The 21587-nt window shown below is 37.2% G+C and overlaps 1 pseudogene; it reads right to left on the bottom strand.

The window, feature by feature from the left end:
* Positions 1 to 2843: 2843 nt before the first annotated feature.
* LOC150038396 (uncharacterized) lies at positions 2844 to 10999 on the bottom strand (annotated as a pseudogene).
* Positions 11000 to 21587: the final 10588 nt, after the last annotated feature.

Here is a 21587-nt window from a genome sequence, read left to right on the forward strand (position 1 = left end):
TTTTTAACGGCTGATTTTGAATACTGTCTTATCACGCCCGCTCTGATGTTTACACGTCACCATTATTTTCGAATTAAATCTCTATTTTATCGTCTCTCTTCTGGCAGTTTTTTTCATCTTTATCCACATATTTCATAACATTTTATTTTAATATATAGGTTTCTCTCTTTTTTTCTTATTAATTAAATTAGAGGTTAAAACAACATTGTGATTTTTGTACTTTTAAGTTTATTCTAATTTAGAACCTATATTTTTAAATATTGAATTTTAATTATGTACTTATATCTTAAATTTAGTTTTTTCATAAACCAAAAATCTTTTATTTTAACCCCATTTGGTAATAATTTTGTTTTCTATTTTTGTTTTTGAAAATTAAGTCTACGGACACTATTTTCACCTCTAAATTTCTTCCTTTGTTATCTACTTTTCACAATGATTTAAAAACCAAACAAAAAATTTTGAGAACTAAAAAAAATAGTTTTCAAAATGTAGTTTTTGTTTTTAAAATTTGGCTAAGAATTTAACTATTATACTCGACAAATATACAAATCATTGTAACAAATGTGGAAGGAATAGACTTAATTTTCAAAATCCAAAACAAAAAAGGAAATGATTACGAAACGGGATCTTAATTATTAATATTTTTACTATAAATTTTTGAAAATTTGTTCACATATTATTATTATTTTGCATGAAAATTATTATTATTATTGAACTAATTTTCATAAAAGAAAAATTAACTTATTAAATTCAAGATTTATTGAAAATATAGAAATTAAAAATAGACATTTCAAAGTAGAAACTAAAATCAAACATTAAAAATAGTATTTTAAACTAAATTATAAAAAATACCTCTTTTTGAGTTAGTTTGGGTAGGTTTCAGTTATACACTTTTTCTTTATTTAAGAAATTCAATTATGTATGACATTGAAAATTTCCATACTTTTGAAAGTTGTTCAAAAGAATATTGTTGAAGAGTATTTTTGTTAAAATAATATGAAAATTGGCATGTATATAATTTGGAAGAGATATATTATAACTGTAATTTTATTTTCATAAATTGATTTGTACAATTTGATTATCAAAACATTTTAAGAATATTTTTGTTTGAGATGAATGGTTTTGAATTTTCATTGATATATCAATATTTTTATTAATATTTTCACATTATTTATAAATTCAACATCCACATGAGCAGTGAATCGACTCTTCCATTATATCGTAAAAAAATACATGAAACACAAGAAATAAACAACAATATGTGACTTATGTAAATATAATATAAATAATAAACATTTTAATATGTTTAAAAAAATATAATATTTTTTGTGGATTATTTTTTTTTGAATTTTTTTATAATTTTTCTTTGACATCATCATTTTATCGATATTTTTGTCAACATTATCGAAAAATTGAAACTTTGATATTTTTAAACATGGATAGTGATAGTAGTCTTAATCTTTTATATAATTATATAATATCAAAGGATTTAAACTATACTAACCTTTCAATGAAATGTAAATGTCTCAACCTATTGACAAGGGAAAGGTTTTTGACCTTCAGCTAAAAAGAGATGCTAAATAACCAAAAGAACATAGGGGCACTTGAATGATAGCAAATTTCTTTTTTTTATTAAAATTAAAAATATAGCAATAATTTTTCCAAATTTACTTTATTGGTGTATTAACATGTATATCACTAATATATCTGATTTACTTTATATCTGGTATATCAGTTATTTGGTATACTTTATATTTGACATATCAATGGACTAATATACCAAACCTAAAGTGTGTAAGTTATGTAATGGATATACCAAATTTATCATTCATAAACCAATTTATCAGTCAAGAAGTGCTTGTTCATTTAATATTATTTGCAAACTTAATTTCAATCCTCATTCATCTACTATAGAATATTATTTTTCTAATACATTATAATCGGTTTATAATGGTTCAACTCTATATGTTAGTAACCATTTTGAATGAATATTGATAAACTATTGATGCACCAATGTTACACTTTCAAATACTGTATACTAGTAGTATACCAACATTTTATAGTTAAAATGATTTGAGTTAATGTTGATATAATACTAATACATCAATATTATATTTAAAATGTTATATAGAAGAAATGCTGATATACTATTGATACACTGATGAAATACTTGAAATTAGTTTTTTATGAGCATTGATACAATATTGATAAACTAATTTGTACTTTAAATGAATTTTGAATAAGTGTCTAGCTATAACTACTAATGTACTGATAAGATACACTACAAGAAATCTGACATCTCCCGACTCACAATTCATCGGAAAAGTGTGGAAAACGCGTTGGGAGTGCCTTTCCCGACGAATAAAGGGTTGTCGGGAGAAACCCGTCGGGAGAGGAACTCCCGACGCACTTTAAAATGACGTCGGGAGTTCCAGTAACTGTCGACGCCTGATATATGGTGTTGACAGTTCTAGAACTCCCGACGCCCTATATTCGTTTATTTTGGACCACTTGAACAAATTTCCAACTGCTACCATATTTGATGTCATCAATGTAAAAGACTTGTTGTGCTTGGATAGCAAAGATGAAAGGCTCATCGACATACCAAAAGTGTGATGTATTGATCGATTTGTATCCTAAATCCACATGTGTCCTATTACTTTTGTTGTTATCTGTGTCAAACCATCTACACTTCAACAAGAAAACACGTCTTCTGTTCGCATATTGGAAATCTAATACTTCGTCTACAACATCGTAGAAATTGTTATCCACACTTGCATTCTCACTGATCTCCCCGACCACTAGGACTCCACTATTTTGTGTAGCTCGACGATTTTCACGCTCTACAGTGTGAAACCGTACCCCATTAATAATGCATCCATTGTAAGAGTGCACCTCAGACGAAGGTCCCATTGTAAGATCTCTTCTCCATTCATTACGACTGGTGGAGGTCCACCTTCAACTTTTCCATCATGTTGTCTACTTCGACGCCAACTATGATTCTTTGGAAGATAACGTCGATGTCCCATAAATGATATTTTTCCTCTTATCCCGAAGGACGAGTTATCTTCTTTGCATATTGGACATGCTCGATAACCTTTTGTACTCCACCCAGGTAAGTCACCGTACGCAGGGAAGTCATTAATCGTCCATAATAAGGTAGCATATAGTTGAAAAAACTCACCAGTAATAGAATCATAAGTTTGCACACTAATTGTCCATAACTCTTTCAACTCTTCAATCAACGGTTGCAAGTAAACATCAATTTCCTTTCCAGGAGATTTTGGACCAGGTATGAGCAAAGACATGAAGAAGTTTGTTTCCTTCATGCATTTCCAAGGGGGCAAATTATAAGGAGTTATCACCACAGGCCACATACTATAAGAAATGCTCATATTTTCAAACGGATTGAAGCCATTTAAAGCTAATCCCAAACGAACATTTCGGGGATCTAAAGCCAAATGAGGAAATTCACGATCAAAATGTTTTCACCCCTCTGCATTAGCTGGATGTCGCAATACATCCTCCATTTCAACTCGCTTATCTTTATGCCATCTCATGTTAGAAGCGCCTTCTTTTGATGCAAACAATCGTTTTAATCTCGGTATCAATGGAAAATGACGCAATACCTTATGTGGTATTTTTTTACCCTTGCCATCATTAACTTTGTACCGAGACTCACCACAAACGGGGCATTGTTGCAAATCTGCAAACTCTTTCCAATATAATACACAATCATACTTGCATGCATGAATAGACTCATAACTTAGGCCTAAATCATGCAATTTTCGCTTGGCTTCATAAAAGGAAGTAGGTACAAAGGTGTCAGCTAGAAACACTACTTTTAACAATTCCAGCAACATGTCAAACGATTTGTTACTCCAGCCATTGAGAACTTTGATATGTATCAACTTCACTAAAAATTTCAAGGACGAAAATTGCGAACAACCAGGGTATAATTCATTACGTGCTTCGGTCATTAAATCCTCGAATAAGTTCGTGGTATCTCTTTCTTGACCATTAAAGGACATTTCATTTTCAATCCTTCCTTCATTTGCATTTTCGTTTTCAATTGGAACTTGTAAATCGTTTATAAGATTCAACATCTCATTTTCTTTGACAATATTACTCTTTATACTATCTTCTTCAACATTCTGTATTGAATGACTTGTATGACTTCTAGATAAGTTTACTGGCTCTCCATGGTATACCCATTCAAAATATGAGGGAGATGTTCCATATGTTAATAGATGTCGTTCTACAATATCGATCTTTTCCTAAATTGAATTCATACAATTCTTGTATGGACATCTTATTCGTCCGGAATCATTAACATGAAACTTGCCATATCTAAAAACTGGGATACTCCTTCTCTATACTCCACTGATAACTTATTCTTTAGTTTAATCCATTCTTTATTCATCCTTAAAAATAAATCTTTCCTGACCAACTTGTAATCCAAAACAATAACCTGGATTAGAGGACAAAGTACAAAGTATTTATTAAGCATGAACTTTGATTAAAAATTTCCAAGTTTGTTTGGAGTATTTAAAATTTTAATTAATTTATAATACGTGATTTGATTTTTTTTTGCCCCTAATGTTATTGATATTTTCCCCTAAACTAAGTCCAAAATTAAGTAAGTTGAAACATCCACAATCCATGGCTTATATAAAAAACAATGCTAATTAAAAACAATTCACAATAACATTCATACTCCAAAAAATTGCATAAATTGAAACATCCACAGTCCACAATAACAACTCAATCCACAATAACATGTTATAAATTAATCCACAATCCACAAAAAATTGCATAAATTGAAACATCCACAATCAACAATAACAACTCAATTCATAAATTAATTCACATTCAACAATAATAACAACGCAATAACAACTCAATCCATAAATTGAAATATCCACAATCCATGAGAATCTTGTTTTGGTTTAATTTTTGGAGCTTTTGAAAATGGTATTTGGAAATTCAAATTAATTCACATTCAACAACAAATGAGAATCGATCAATAATGATTAATTAAAACATATACAACGATTAATTGAAACATCTACAATAACACAATAACAATTTGCACAAATTATTTAAATCATGATTTTTCAATTAATCAATCAATAATGATTAAATTAATATACAAGTGAAAATAATGATTTAAATAAATATACAAGAGAAAATAAAATGAGAAGATTACCAGCGACGACGGGGGGCGGTTGAAGGCAACGGTTAAACAAGACGAGGAGACGACGGCGGCGGCGGGAAAAGAGGGGAAGAATGGGAGAGGGAAGGAGAGGAGTGGGGGGAGGGCAAACGGGCGACAACGAGGAAGGAGGGGAAAAATTGCAGAGGGAGAGAGAAGAGTAAGGCGGCGACGGGGAAGGAGGGGAAAAATGGGAGAAGGAGGGAGAGGAGTGGGGGGTGGGCGAATGGGCGGTGGGCGGCGGGGAAAGGAAGGGAAAAAATGGAGGAAGAAAACTGCACAAAAGTTCGGTGGGGGGGGGGGGAGGTTGGCGGCGTGGGTTAGGGTTAGGTGAGAGGGAAGAAATGGGGAAAAATGGGGAAGAAGGGATCTGGTTACCAGATCCCATCTCCCGACGCCACCCGACGGGCGTCGGGAGAGCCGTTGGGAGTTTAAGAACTCCCGATGGCTAACGTATGGCGTTGCGAGTTTCTGGGAAACTTTCAACGCCCATTTTTAATCGTCGGGAGTTTTCTGGGAACTCCCAACGGGCCTTTACGGCATCGGAAGAGACTAATTCTTTTGATGGCTAAACTTTCAATGCTCGATTTAGGCATCGGGAGAACTCATTTTTCTTGTAGTGATATGAAATTGAATTTTGAATGAATATTGATATACTACTTATATACTAGTACAATTCTTAAAATGGATTTAAATCACGAGGAATATACTATTGATACACTAAAAATATACATGAAATAAATTTTTAATAGCTATTGATATACTATTGATCTATGTTAAAATTTAATTGAATGAGTGTTGATAAATTACCAATACACCAAATGCTTAGTATTGCATTTTCAGCTAGTAATGATATATGGTTGATACACTAAGGATCTACTTACAATTCATTTTGAATTAGTATAATATACCATTGAAATGTCAATTTAAACTTTGAATATCATTCTAAATGATATACTTTATATTTAGTAAGCAACAATATCATTACTATTGCTAAAAAAAACAATATCATTATATGTTTTTTTTTTCCTTTCTAAATCAAGTATATCAATCAATTAATATATGAAATATGAAATATTTGTCATACAATTGACATACCAAATTAAATATAACTTACACACCATTAAAATCATATAAAAAAATTGGAAATAAAACATATTAACTAATGTAATTTATAATTATTATATCACTTGACAGAATCAATGCATTTAACAAATACTATGAACATCAAAGTTGAACCAATCAAATGAAAAAAACAAAAAAAAATATTTATCATAATCGAACAAACAGTGTGGACCATAGCACAATTAAAGTCGTGATTTATCAATTGTATAAATTATATTCTTTAAATAAAGTATATCAATTGGTTGATATACCAAAATATAAAGTATATTTGATATACTTGTTGAATGAGGGTAAAATCGAAAATAAAAAAAAATCAAGAATCAAATTTACATTTGTTGCTATATTGGCAATTTTAGAAAACTATTGCTATATTTGCCAATACCCCTATGTTCTTTTGTTATCCATTGCAAATTTTCAAAATGTACTATCAGTAGTTAAAATGTCAGAAGGAATAAATTCAAATATATCATCTACTTTAGATTTAATATCCTATGAGTTTGTTTGACAATAGATAAATCAATTAAAAAAAATTTACGTAGCTATATTTATTATATTGCTGTTCACACGAGGTTTCCGGAGAAACTTGTTTCGTGGAGTCGAACTTGAGTTGGTGTTGTCATTGATGTTGATTTGATGCGATGTGGTTTGATCTCTAGTACTTGATTCTATGATTCTCTCGATTGGAAGAAAAACACCGAACGTTCTTGAAGTAGAAGTAGTAAAAGTCTTGGAAAAGGTCTTCTGCTTGTTGGTGAATTCTCTCTGCGCTCTCTAGAATTGCTGACCCCCTAAATGGGAAGAGTTCATTTATTTATAGGGCTCTCTGATGGGCTTCATGGGCTTAGGCCAGGTTGGATGGGTTTAAGCTTAGTTGGCTCATGAGTTTGGGCTTAGGACCCAATTAATTAGATTTGGGTTTACTTTGACACTTAGGCCCATTTTTGGGTATAACTAGATCAAAGCCCAAATTATAACGTCAAATTGAAAAAATTAATTTTACTCAATCCAACGTCTGTCGAAAAGACAGAATTTGTCTTCAACTTCAATTTGGGACACATGTCAACTCTTAATTGGTCACAAATTGATAATTTTGGAATTTCGTCATTAATTTAGTAAGTGGCGTGGTGATCTGTGATTGGTCCGAGATTTCTCCTCCAACAAATGCCCCATTTTCGAGATTTGTGCATGTGAGTGGATGAACATCGAAAAATATAAAGCCGACATCGAGACGCAAGTAATTTGATCTTGACTTCGATGCTCCTAATTTAATTAAACCGTGAATTTAATGCACAAATTTAACTAAATTTTGTGATAGAGGACGACCAAACTTTTAATTTGAGAAAAGCCTCAACTTTTATCACAGACCTAATTTGATTTGAAGAGATAAAAGGTAGAAATTCGAATTTAAAAAAAAAAGAAAGAAAAGAAATTTAGGTTTCATCCCTATTTTAAATTTGATTTGGAGACAACTTAAAAATTCTGAATTTAAAATGAAAATTCAAGTTTCATCCCTAATTTAATTTGATTCGAAGATTAAAACTTAAAAACATGGTTTTAAGAAAGAAATTTGGAATATGGCCAAATTTATGAAAAACTTTGAGTTTTTTCCCAATTTAATTTGATTTTAGAGATAAAACTAAAAAATTTTGAACTTAAAATAAAGATTCAAGTTTCATCCCAATTTCATTTGATTTGGAGGTGAAAACTTGAAATTTTGGTTTTGAGAAATATATTTGGAATATGGTCAAATTTACGGAAAAAAGCTTTTAACTTTGTCCCCAATTTAATTTGATTTTAGAGATAAAACTAAAAAATTTTTGATTTAAAATGAAAATTCAAGTTCCATCCCCAATCTAATTTGATTTGGAGATAAAACTAAAAAAAAAAAAAAAAAGAAAAAAAAAAGAAAAAAAAAGGAAAAAAAAATCTATATTTAACCAAATTTTGGATTTCCTGATTTGATTTTGGATTTAGTGAAGGAAAATTGACAAAAATGACCTATTTTGAGTATGATTTTGTATTTTTGACCTATTTTTGAAAAACAAGTTTTTTTTACCCCTTGATGATGAAAATGATATAAGCATGGAAAATATTGGTTGTACAATTACTCTTGTGCCCTTTATTAAATGTTCACTTTCAATTTCGACAACCAACCTACCAAATTAATTCAAAAAAATTCTCCACTTAAAAAATTTATTCATAAAAAATTATTTTATCCAACATGAATTGATAACAAATTATTTTTCACATTCCAACACTAAAAATTCCTCCACCAAATTTAATTGTTTACAACCCTACAAAAAGTTATCTACACCAAATTATTTTCAAAATGATATTTTATATAAAAAAAATGAAAAAATAGTTAGACGATCGTATAGCAATGTGAAGAAAAGTTAGATGAATATTCATCGAAGCTGAGCGATTATTAGGACTGGGTAGGGGGAGGGCACCGGGTAGAGAGGGGGCGGGTATTGGGACTAAATGATCGCTTAGTACCATCGCCTAGTACTAAACGATCGCTTAGCTATGATCGATGGGAACGAGAGGGCATCGGGTAGAGAGGGGGCGTGCAGAGAGGGGGTGGCTATTGGGACTAAACGATCGCTTAGCTATGATCGATGGGAACAAGAGGGCACCGGGTAGAGAGGGGGTGTGCAGAGGGGGCGGGTATTAGGACTAAACGATCGCTTAGCTATGATCGATGAAATGGGAGGGCACCGGGTAGAGAGGGGGCGTGCAGAGAAGGGGCGGGTATTGGGACTAAACGATCGCTTAGTACCATCGCCTAGTATTAAACGATCACTTAGCTATGATCGATGGGAACAGGAATGCACCGAGTAGAGAGAGGGCACGCAGAGAAGGGGAAAGTATTGGGACTAAACGATTGCTTAGTACCATTGCCTAGTACTAAACGATCGCTTAGCTATGATCGGTGGGAACTAAACGATACGTTGGACTTTCTAAACGATGGCACTACACGATCGTTTAGCTACGATGCATACTAAAAGATGCGATGAAGTGCTACGCGATAGTGCTGAGCGATCGTTTAGATGTAGACCTAAGCGATCGTGGCATGGGAACTAAATAATACGTTGGATTTTCTAAATGATGGTACTACATGATCGTTTAGCTATGACGCGCGCTAAGCGATGCAATCGTTTAGATGTAGAGCTAAGCGATCGTGGTGTAGGAACTAAACGATAGCACTACACAATCATTTATCTATGACGCGCGCTAAGCGATGCGATCGTTTAGATGTAGAGCTAAGCAATTGTGGCGTAGGAACTAAACGATACGTTGGATTTTCTAAACGATAGAGCTAAGCGACCGGTTTTCTCAAGGCGCAATCCAGTTCAGCCCCTTATTAAATGGCCCACTTTCAACCACCAACCTACCAAAATAATTCATATTCCACCTAAAATTAATTTATCCAAAAACTATTTCTAGACTTATATCTCTTCATCAAATTGTTTCTCTTCATCAAATTGTTTCTCCTCATCAAATTCTCCACTAAAAAGTTCTCTTTATCAAAAGTCCAAAACTTGAATCTCACGAAGCTGTAATTTTGTACACTCTGTCAAAAGAAGGTATGTATTTCATTTTATATGTATTCTTAATAGTTCATGAATGACCCCCCTCTCTACCTGGTGCCCTCCCCCTACCCAGTCCAATACCCGGCCAAGCCGAGACCGGGCGCCACCTACTCCTACCCGGTTTTACCTTCGTTCTTTCCTATCTTTCCCGCCCATACCCAGTCTTTCCCACCCATACCCGGTCGAAATCACTTATGGCCCGACTGGTCTACCACCGGGCACAATCCCTCTTCCCCAAGTCTATCCTCAAGCAACCTCAAACTTGCCCGCCCAGTCACATACCCGGTCACAATGTTATGAAACCCGACCGGGTAAGACTGATTTTTGGAAACGCATTTTAGGCTCAAACATATTCAGAAAATGCTGAACATGATGCTTTTAGGAAAAAAAAATAACATTCAACATAGATCTAACATAGATTTCAAATATTCACACAAGAACACTTAACATAAACTAACACATTGAGTGAAAAAAATGAAAATCCATACCTTAGTTGAAAAATCCCAATGATCTTTAATGAAAAGGAGAATAACAAGGAAATGGGGAATGGGAAGAGTGAAATAGAGTGAGATTGAGCTTTTGAAATGGAGAAGAGTGAAAATGGAAAAGAAAAGTGAGGGTTTGGAGGGTTTGAGTGAGTTTTGAAATGTGAAGGGTATTGGGTAATTTTCATTCATTTTCAAAATTGTGGGGGTCAAAAAAACATATTTTTTAAAAAGGGTCCAAAAATCAAAATCAAAACTTGAAAAAGTCATTTTTGTTAATTGTTCTTTAGTGAAGCCTCTATAAATATGTGGTCAGACCCTTGCAGTTCCATCTCAAACAGTCTTAAAAAAAAAAGGTAAATTTCCCCTTTTTAAAAAAGGTAAAATTTTCCCTTTTTTTCTCATTTTTTCTCTCTTAGCGCCCGAGCCACCTGAGCTGCCGGAGCCACGAGCCACCAGAGCTGCCAATCACCTCCAGCCATCCCACGTAGTTGAGCCAAGCCGTGTTGCCACCTAGCCCAGCCCAGTCGAACCACGTCTAATGAACGAAGCCGAGCCACCGTCTGTTCACTTCTCAACATCGTTTTCTACCACCACTCGCGCCATCGTTCGTCCCCCCGTTCACTGCTAGATCCATTCGAGACTCGCTCGCGTCGTTGCTCGATGCTTTCCTTGCTTGTCCCGCCGTCCACCGGCCGTTACTTGCCGAGCCTATGGTTGCTGCATCCCGCTAGCTGAAAATATGGGGGGCCCTAGGGTTCCGACGCACCCTTCATTTGCCTTTTTCCTCTTTTTTTTTTCAACTGAAATTTTTCTGTTTTCTTTGCTTTTCTTTCTTTTCTTTTTTTCAGCAAAAAATTCTTTCTGTTTTTTTTTTTCACTTTTTTTTCCCTCTATTTTTCTTTCTTTCTTTCTTTTTATTTTCTTTTTCTCTTTTTTTTTTTCTTTCTTCTCTCTCTTTTTTCTTTTAACTTTAATTGAAACTATCCTTTTTTCCCACTAACTTTCCCCCTTACATTTTTTTTTATAGAAATTAAAGTGACTCACAACTCGCACTTTAGGGAGTATCATTTTTCTTAATCTCACCGATCCATCAGTAATTTTCTGCAAAGGGTGAGTTTTTTTTTTTTTTTTTTTTTTTTTTTCAAAGAGGCTTATAATTCCTCATTTGATCAACCTAGAGATGACCTCGAAAAGGTCTACCCTTGTATATTTTGATTGTCATGGGTAAGAAGGAGGGGGGAGGGCCTAGAAATGCTTACAACTCCCCCATTCGATAAACTTAGGGATGATCCTGAAAAAGTTTACCCTTGTACATTTTGATCGTCATGGGGGAGGGGGGGAGGGGGGTAGAAAGACTTATAACTCCCCCATTTGATCAACCTAGGGATGACCCCGGAAAGGTCTACTCTTGTACATTTTGATCGTCATGGGGGGTCCCGAAAAGGCTTATAACTCCCTCATTCGACCAACCTAGGGATGGTCCTAAAAAGGTTTACCCTTGTACATTTTGATCATCATGGGGGCCTTGGAAAGGCTTACAACTCCCCCATTCGATCAACCTAGGGATGACCTTGGAAAGGTCTACCCTTGTAAATTTTGATCGTCATGGGGGGCTCCGGAGAGGCTTACAACTCCCTTATTCAATCAACCTAGGGATGACCCCGGAAAGGTCTACCCTAGTACCTCGATCAACATAGAAGAGCCTTGGAAAGGCTTACAACTCCTCATTCGATTAACTTAGGGATGACCCCAGAAAGATCTACCCTAGTATACTTGCTAGACCCCTCATTTTTTTTGTCGTTCTCTCTCTCTCTCTCTTTTTTTTTTTCAATCATCTTTGAACCATGCGATTGAGACTCATCCCCTTATGACACTTTTTTTTTTGGCAGAAGGATGGTTTACTTCATCGAGCACATTTCATCTGGCGAGAGATACCTCATGATTCTTAAAGACAGGGTTCAGCCTATAAAGGATGGACTTAGCCTTCTTGTGGCAAAGTCTAATTAGTTGGCTCTTTCGCTAATCGCTGGCTAAGTTAGACAACAACGTGATCCTTCCTAAATTATCAATGGACGTGCCTTGGAGTTGGGGAGAACACCATGGGTTTTACAATCTTCTATTCATGAGGAGGCCCCTAACCCTGACCGAGTTCTAACTCTCAAATGTTGTATAATTGAGGGCTAAGTCCACTGGAAAACCATAATGGAAGTTCCTGGAGAATTCAGCTTTGTTAACTGTTATTGGGAGTGGCTCGAATTTATAGTGGTCGAAATGAGCGATTCCTTTGCGACATCAGTTTATTTGGCACAGTGATGACCTCCCTATACACGTATGATTGCAATGGTGACATAGTTCGAGACTGTGAAGCTTGGTGCCCTTAACCAACACTATTCGTACCGCGGCGGGCGAAGTATCAATTTCTTTGTGGGACCTCTGGTCGTTCGGGGTTCTTCCAATCAAGCGAAGCTTTTACGAGGAGGTGGTTTCTTCCCTCAAAGAGTTAACCAAATTCACCTATTTAAGCTCGTCCACCGTGGATTGACAACCGTCCTCCAGACCTTGTGGAGCATTCTCCACTTCCTCCTCGATCATATCATCTTCAGATTCTTCAGTGATGGTGATATGGTGGCATGAAGTTTCACCTTCCTCCTACTCTAAATTTCCATTCTGAGGGTTGGTGAAGACAACGTCGTGCCTCTTTACCTTGAGCGAGCCCTTGCTTGTGTTTAAAGTAACGAAGGTCTTTCTCTTCATTCGTGAGGGGACGATACTACGAATTTCTCTGTCACTTTTTGCCTCACTTGATGGTTTCTTGTTCGATAGCCTTTCAACGTCTTTAAGGACGAGACGTCGCCAAATTGACGCCCGAGGTATTGGCCTCATCTTTCTTATAGTCATATTGAGGGTTTCACTGTGAGCTTTTACTTTCCCCGTGTCTCACTAGAGACATGTTTGTCGAGGTAATCTTCAATGCTCTCATGCTTCAGGCGATAAAAAAGGGGGTGCGGGGTTTTCCTTCGCTTTCTTTCGGAACTGCGCCTAATCTCTTAAAGGCTGAAGGTCGCGCCACTACCGGCGGCTGACAAATGATTTCCTCCTTTCCTTTATTAGGCAGAGTCAACCTTTGAAAGGTTGAGTGTCGAGTAGCTCCCGAAATCGTATGTGGACTTCCCCTTTCTACTTCCATCATACTCAATCTCTCGAAGACCAAAACATGTGCTACAGACGACCTAATATGGTCGAAGGCTGAGGCTCTTTTTATTGGGTTGATGCCTTAAAGTCTCGTGTCCTGTAGTTTGTAAACAATTTGTACGAACGTTTGTGATGTATAATATATGATATTTACTTCACTTCTTGATTTTGCTCATTTGGATGTTTTATTTGCTTTACCACAAACCAATAAACTAAAATCCTTGGTTGTCTTTATGTAATTTAAGCATGTATGTAGTGACATACAAGTGGATCATGTCTTAAGTGATAACCAAAATGGTTTGTAGTATATGGATGTAGGAGGGAAGCCTTATCCTAGTAACGCTACGGATGTGGCCCGCTTTGTGGAATAGTTATAAGTGTTGTGACTTGTCACAGATGGTTTGATCCGGGCATCCTATACAAAAAGTTTGTATAAGACCCGACCAAGAAGTGTTAATGTCTCGTTATATACCATTGTTCATGACAGAGACTTCACGTCACTAGGATGATCATAGGTAACATGACCTCAATCCTGAGTGAGTTGGAAACTCTTGCCGTTGAGGGCGGTCCTTTGATTTACATGGGTGCGAGTGGCCAGGCTGCCGACTCAAACCTAACACTTTGGGGATTCGTCTGATTTGGGAGCTAGGAACTCAGCTACACAAGATGGAACTCACTCATTCTCCGAAGCAGGGGTAAGTAGATAGATAGCTCCTTTAAGGGTTGATCCCAGGGCTTGAACGATGTGGCGCCACACACCTTCTCATGGCCGAAGAGGTGTTCACACATATTTGGACTATGTTGTATTGTTCATTAGAGGGATCAGTGATACTTAAGGAGTGAGATGTAATTAGAGGGGCAAAATGGTAAATTGACCCAATTGTACTTATGAGCATCTGTGAAGGGTTAATGTACTCATGATTGGTTATATCCGATGGACACAGAAATATATCTGTGGTAAGAAGAGTTCAGCTGTCGGTCTTTAGTGGAATGTTTGGCAGTTAATGGATGATGGATCTCGTGGCTAAAGAGTTTAGTCAGTTATTCACGTACCGTTGGAGCTTCGAGCCATAGGTCCATAAGGTCCCCTTGGTAGCTTGGATACAAGTCGAGAATCAGTTTTTGGGCCAGTTTGAAATGTTCAAACTGATAAGAGGCAGTTTAATTATATTGATATAATTAAACTGGTTAATTATATATGATATGATTGACTAAATGTATGAGTACATTATTTTGAAGGAAATTGGATATAAATATGATTTATATCAAGTAGAGGAGAAAACACTATAGTTGATATATGATTCAAACTATAGGTTATGAATATAATAAGATTATATTTATTAATTTATTATTTGGACGGTTATGAGATAATTGGCCGGCGTTTTCTCCGAATTAGTGCGTTAGTGGGAAGTTCAATTCAGTTTTAGTAACTGAAAAATAAAATGAAAGTGGTTTTCATTTTACAAAGGAGGCGCATAATCCTAAACGGGGTGAAAAGCCTTCTATTGCTTAGTGTTTGAGAGCCTATACGATAGCGCCCGCTCACTAAACGATCTCACACCCACATGCCCTTCATCTAAACGACCGCTTACCTTTTCATAGACGATCACTTAGCACCTGAGCGTAACTAAACGATCGTATAGACGATCGCTTAGCTTTTACTATACGATTGTGTATCCTGCACTAAACGATCAAGCACTCGACTATATGATAGTCTTTTCATTTCTCCCACTTGCTTGATCTTAGTACACGATAGTCTTTCCTCCTCTCCTCTACCAATTCTATCAAAGCCCGCCCTTTGGATTCTTACTCCGAGAATATTGAGGGCTCCGAGTGGTGGTGTCGTCTCCATTGCTTGTTGTTCGTGCGAAGCTGTTCGTGTAGACGACCATGGTGTTGCTAGGCGATTACTTGCTGGACTAGAAAGAGCGAGAGGAGTTCATTCACGGTGAAACCGAGTTTTGTGATGTTCTCCAGGTCTTTTGTTTTTTTATCTTTTAAACATGCCAATAATTTAGTGTTATCAATGCATATCTGTATGTTCGAATGTATATGTGGAAATTCTGTCACAATGAATTGGAAACATCCGCTTCCGCTCATAGGTACTCTTGTATAAGAGTTCCTTCACTTTTATCTTTGCCCTTCTTTTCCCTTGCATCATCGACTTCTTCTGCAGTGATATGATTGCTGTTGGCCACCTTTTCCTTCGCCTTTCTGGCTATGCAAACTGACTCCGATGATTTATATTCGAGTCTCGTCCTCGAGGTAGGTATAGCGTGCCCCTTTTGCAAAAGCTTCTTTTGGGTCGACAAGAGTCTAGGTTGCTCATAAATATTCAAGCTCTTGAACTCATGTGAGTTGTGAAGTCATAACCTGCCTTCACCAACAACTTATAAGCCTTAGGATCGAATCCGTCTTTAGTTCGCTTCTTGGGCAGATTTAACTTCGTCATTTCTGCCTCCAACTTGTAGACTTCCTGCTTCGTTATCGGTGTAAGAGGTGTGATGAAACTCTTCTTTAGGATTTCTATATCGCTGACCTGCAAACCTTTTGAGCATTCCGTAAAAGGTGACTCCCCCTTCTTCCGTCTCGACAAAGGGACATAGCACAGAATTGGAGGTCCTAAGGCCTTTTCATCCCTCACCATTGGTGTCTCTCCAACGCGGCGGAGGTCCCACTCCCTTTTGAGCTGGAGGCCTACGCTTTGTTACCTGTTTCATTCCTTGTACCAACTGGTGACCTTGATCAAGATCTACCTGCTTTCTTTTCTAACAAGGTCTCTGCTGGCATTACTTCACCGGAATTCTCATTCTTCAAGTAAAATTTCGCATCCGTGAAGTGAGATTCGACCTCTAAAAATGGATTAGAGTCTGCTTCAACCTTCTTAATCCCATCATAGTAAAACTTGAAACATTGATGCAACGTGGATGTAATCATACCATTCCCATGAATCTAAAGGTGCCTCAGTAGCAACCCATAGGTGGTTTTTGAGTTTATAACGTGAAACAATGCATTAGCCTTCAGGTTGCCGAGGAAAAGCTCTAAGCATATCATGCCTATTACCCTTTGGCTGCCTTGATTGAACCCCTGAATCACCAATTATTGTTCGAAAACTCTTCCATGAGGATGCCTAACTTTTTCATAGTTGCTTTAGATATTATATTGATAGTGGATCCATTATCGATGAGAATCCGACCGATTTTTTGTTCCCGAATGAGACATCAAATGCTTATTGTGTAACTTGGATCCTAGCAGCAGATATTCGTCTGAGAAGCCTATGGACGTACAACACGAGGCATACACACGTGTTGTGGAGGTCGGTGCACCAGATACATTGGAATCTAACAACGCCTCAATGAAGGTCGTCTTAGCTTCTTACGGGAGTGAGAACAGGTCATCTATGCTGAATGGCGATACGCTCATTGATTCTTCTGTCGATTTTAATATGCTTAGGATGGTATCTTCTTCTATGGTGCTGACAACATGACATGTAGTAATCTCTGATGTTTCTCCTGAACTCCAATCGCAGAAGTTCTCTGGGAGGAAATCTGCCAATGTCACCTCTCGCTTGAGACGAGGAACGTTCTTATCTCCCTTCTCAACAGTCTTGGGCTTTTGAGCCTTCTTTCTTCTCGTCCTCTTCTGGGTCTTGCTCCATCTTCTATAACTTCGATATGAGCATGACTCTTTTTTGGTAGGGCTCAACTTTTTCTTCTTTCGGCGTGTCACGAGGATCCAACCTTCGTCTTCGTCACTATCAATGCATTCTCCTTTGTTTTGTAGATCTATGACTTGGATCTTCTGTTGGAACCGTACAATCACAAGTTTGAAGGTCCTAAATTTGGACCAAACTTTCCATTTCCTTATAACATACGACCGATGTCAGTGTGCTTAGAGTTACTTCCACTGAGGCATGATTTGTTTGAGCAACCTCATCCAAGTCTAGCTTAATCTTCCTTTCACGAGCCAATCTTAGGATCAACTCCTTTAGCACAAAGCATTTTTCAACTGGGTGGCTAACGACCCTATGGTACTTGCAGTAGTTGGGGTCATTTACCTTCTCTGCCTGTTCTGGCCATTTACACTCTGGTAACTAGATGAGTTGCCTTTCCAGTAGTTGCTCAAGCATATCCGCCATATCAGAGTCAGGGAATGGGTAGACTTTTTCCTGCCTCTCCTTCAAGGTTAGGCGACGTCTTTCGCCTTCCTCCTCTTTCTTTTTCGTCTTTTTTTCCCCTTTTGTGGAAAACTTCAGTGGGGTCGTATTGATGACCATTGATTTCTCCATGGCGGTCTTCACAATCTTCTCAATGTCCTTTATCTCATTCTTATCTTTCTTCATCTCAGGGATCAGTAAATCCTTCGTCCTCCTATTGGTGATGCTCAACTCCATGTCGTGGGCGTGAATCACTAATTTTTCAAAGGTATGAAGGAAATTGGATATGAGGATTTTCATGAGCAACAGAATGATCGTTCTAAAATTTCATTCGTATTTGAACATACACAATTACAATCAAGAAACGGAAACTAACCGGTCATGCATACAACGAAATTATACCATGTTTTTCTATAAGATCAAGTAAATTACATACCTTTGAAGACTCATCTTCAAACACCCTTGATCACAAACGCTCAAACAATCAGCAAAACAACAATCATGAATGCTCGAATACTTCGACCACACCACAGCATGATCACAACGATCTCCAAGACCACGAACACAGCGAACGACCTCCAAAAACCTCGAACTATGTCGAGTTGAGTATGACACCACCACAATGGCTACCTTGGTATTCTTGGTGCGAGAACCTAAAAGTGTGGGCTCTGTGTGGACTTGGTTAGAGGACGAGACCGGAGAAAGAACAATCATGTAAATGATTGATCAAGTGGGAGATGACAAGGTCTATCGTATAGACGATGCCCAATCGTTTAACAAAAGCTATGCGATTGTTTAGCAAAAGCTTTGCAATCGTTTAGCTATTAGCCAGCTGAGTGAATTATCGTGTAGTGTCACTCCGCGATCATTTGGTCTCTCTTCAGTTATCATTTAGTGAATCTCATTCACTTGACAGCCAACCGTGAGTAATTCCAAGAATAGAAAATCTCTTTTCAACAACTACTAAATTTAGGAAAACATTTTTCCTTTTATCTCATGGTTACCATGAAACTACCAATAACCTCCAACTCAATTGGTTATTAGAGAAAAAGATATAATTATCCAATAATTAATATTATTATAAATATATATGATAACCAACTTACCATACTATATTTATAATCTATAGTTTTAATATTTCATCTCATGAAACATATAAACCATGGTTCTTTTTCTATTTCATGGTACTTAATATAAATCTCATTTACATTAATCCTCCACTTGATGTATTTCATACATCACATCGATCATATCATATATAATCGAATGACCTTTTGTCAATTTGAACATTTCAAATCAACACCAAGAACTGATTCTCAACTTGAATCCATTGAGCTACCAAGGGGATCTTATGGACCTGTAGCTCAAAGCTCCAATGGTACGTGAATAACTGACTAAACTCTTTTGTCACGGGATCCATCATCCGTTAACTGACAGGCACTTCACTAAAGACCGATAGCTGAACTCTCCTTACCGCAGATATATTATGTGTCCATATCAGCCAATCAACAATGGATAACCCTTCACAGATCGCTCGTAAGTACAGTTGGGCCAATAACCGTTATGCCCCTGTAGTTACATCTAACTTCTTAAGTACCACTGATCCCTCTATTGAACATAAGTCATAGTCCTACTATAACTGAGTTCTCTTTTCCAAAGAGAAGCTGTGGTCACTATGTTCAAGACCCGGAATCAGCCCTTAATGGGGCAATTTATCTACTTACCCCTACTTCGGGGAAGGATTGAATTCCATCTTGTGTAACTGAGTTCCTAGTTCCCAAATCAGAAAAGTCCTTAAAAAGGTAGGCATGTTGAGTTGGCAATCTGGCCACTCTCACTCATACTAATCAAAGGACCACCCTCAAAGGCAGAAGTTCTCAAAACATTCAGGATTGAGGTCATGTCACCTATGGTCGTTTAGGTGAGATGTAAGTCTCCAGTATCAACAACGTTATATATAGAGACTAGTCATCTCGTGGCCCGGTCTTATACAAACTCTTTGTATAGAACACCTCTGCTCACATGTTTCTACATGAATGGTGAAGATTTACCATCTGTAGTAGTTCACATCACTTACAAATCTCTACAAAGTGGACCGTATCCATAGTGTCACTAGGATCAGGTATCCCACCTTAATCCTTATATTACAGACCTATTTAGGTTATCACTTAAGGCATGATCCACTTGTATATCTCATATACATACTTAAGTTTACATACAATAACCATGGAGCTTTGTTTATTGGATATGAGTAAATGCCAAATAAAATAACTCTTATTTTATTCATAACAAATTGTATATATTACAAACTACGAGATTCCGTGAGAATTAGGACACCAATCTCAACAAGGTACGGGGCTTTATTCCCTGCAGAATACAGAGGAGTCCCCAGTGCATACCTTGAGTACACATTTCCACAGCAGATAATTCGGTGAGTTAGTCTTTGCAGTCCAGACTCAAGAGTCCTCCATCGGTTGATGTAGTTTGACCGACTCCCCTTTTTGTTGCTTAGTGTTTGTCAGCTCCATCATGCTGGCGGTGCATCTAGTGCTATAGAAGCGATTCAAGAATTCTTTTCAAGTTGCTCCCAGCTGTCGATCACCTCAGGCTCTAGGTCCGTGTAACAGTCAAAAGTGTTTCCTTTGAGGGTTCTGACAAACTGCTTGACCAGTAGATCTCCTCTGGTTCCTGCGTTCTCGCACGTTTCCACGAAGTGGACAATATGCTGTTTGGGGTCAACCTTGCCGTTGAATTGCTAGAACTTTGGAGGTTGATACCTAGCCGATATTCTTAAGTTGTCGATTATCTTGGAGTACAACTTGGAATACATGAAAGAGGTCTGAGCCGGACCTCCATACTAAGCTGTTATCGAGGTCATGATCATGTCCTGTAGTTGACTGTTGCAATTAATTTTCTTGCAACACAGTTTTCCCTTTGTAAGTTGCTTTGATGGCAAGTGCCTAGCTTGATTCAGCAGCCTTTCAGACTGCATCTTCTCCCTCAGGGCGGCAATCTCATGATCTTGCTCCTTCATGGCTTTCATTAGGAAATTTATCTTCCTTTCTATTTCCGTCATGGCTGCCTCGGTTGTTACATCTGCCAACATGACAGAAATCTTCTCTGGGCGTGATTCTCTTTTCGACTTATTGGGGGCAGAAGTAGAGCTGTCAAACAAGAGATTTTCCTTGATGACAATCCCGCCTTTAGGGGACTTTTTCATCCACCTTAGGATGTCATGCACGACGACAGAACTTTGCTTCTCTTGCATAACTTCCTTTGAATGGCTGTGGGTGATAGGTCTCATGTAGGAGTCGCTTGCGAAGGATGCTTTAGATGCGGCTTTCCTAGATGCCATTGGGTTGCTCAGATGTTGTGAGAGAGATGAGAGGTAGAGAGGTCCCATTGGACATGCCAATTTGTTCACACGAGGTTTCCAGAAAAACTTGTTTCGTGGAGTCGAACTTGGGTTGGTGTTGGTGTTGATGTTGATTTGATGCGATGTGGTTCAATCTCTAGTACTTGATCTTCTGATTCTTCTCAGTTGAATGAATGTGCTTGACTTGAATAAGAAAATCACTGAACGTTTTTGAAGTAGAAGTCTTGAAAAAGTCTTTGTGTCTTTAAGGATCTTGTGTCTTCAAGGAGCTTCAGGAGTCTCAAGAGTTTTCTACTTGTCAGTGAATTCTCTCTGTACTCTCTGAATGTAGAATTGCTACCCCCCTGAAATGAGAAGAGTTCCTCTATTTATCGACTCTCTAATGGGCTTGGGCCAGGTTGGCCCATGGGTTTGGGCTTAGGGCCCAATTAATTGAATTTAG

The sequence above is a fragment of the Benincasa hispida genome, chromosome 1 (genome assembly GCF_027475165.1).
Source record: "Benincasa hispida cultivar pf3 chromosome 1, pf3_genome.v1.1, whole genome shotgun sequence".
In the NCBI taxonomy this organism is placed as follows: Eukaryota; Viridiplantae; Streptophyta; class Magnoliopsida; order Cucurbitales; family Cucurbitaceae; genus Benincasa; species Benincasa hispida.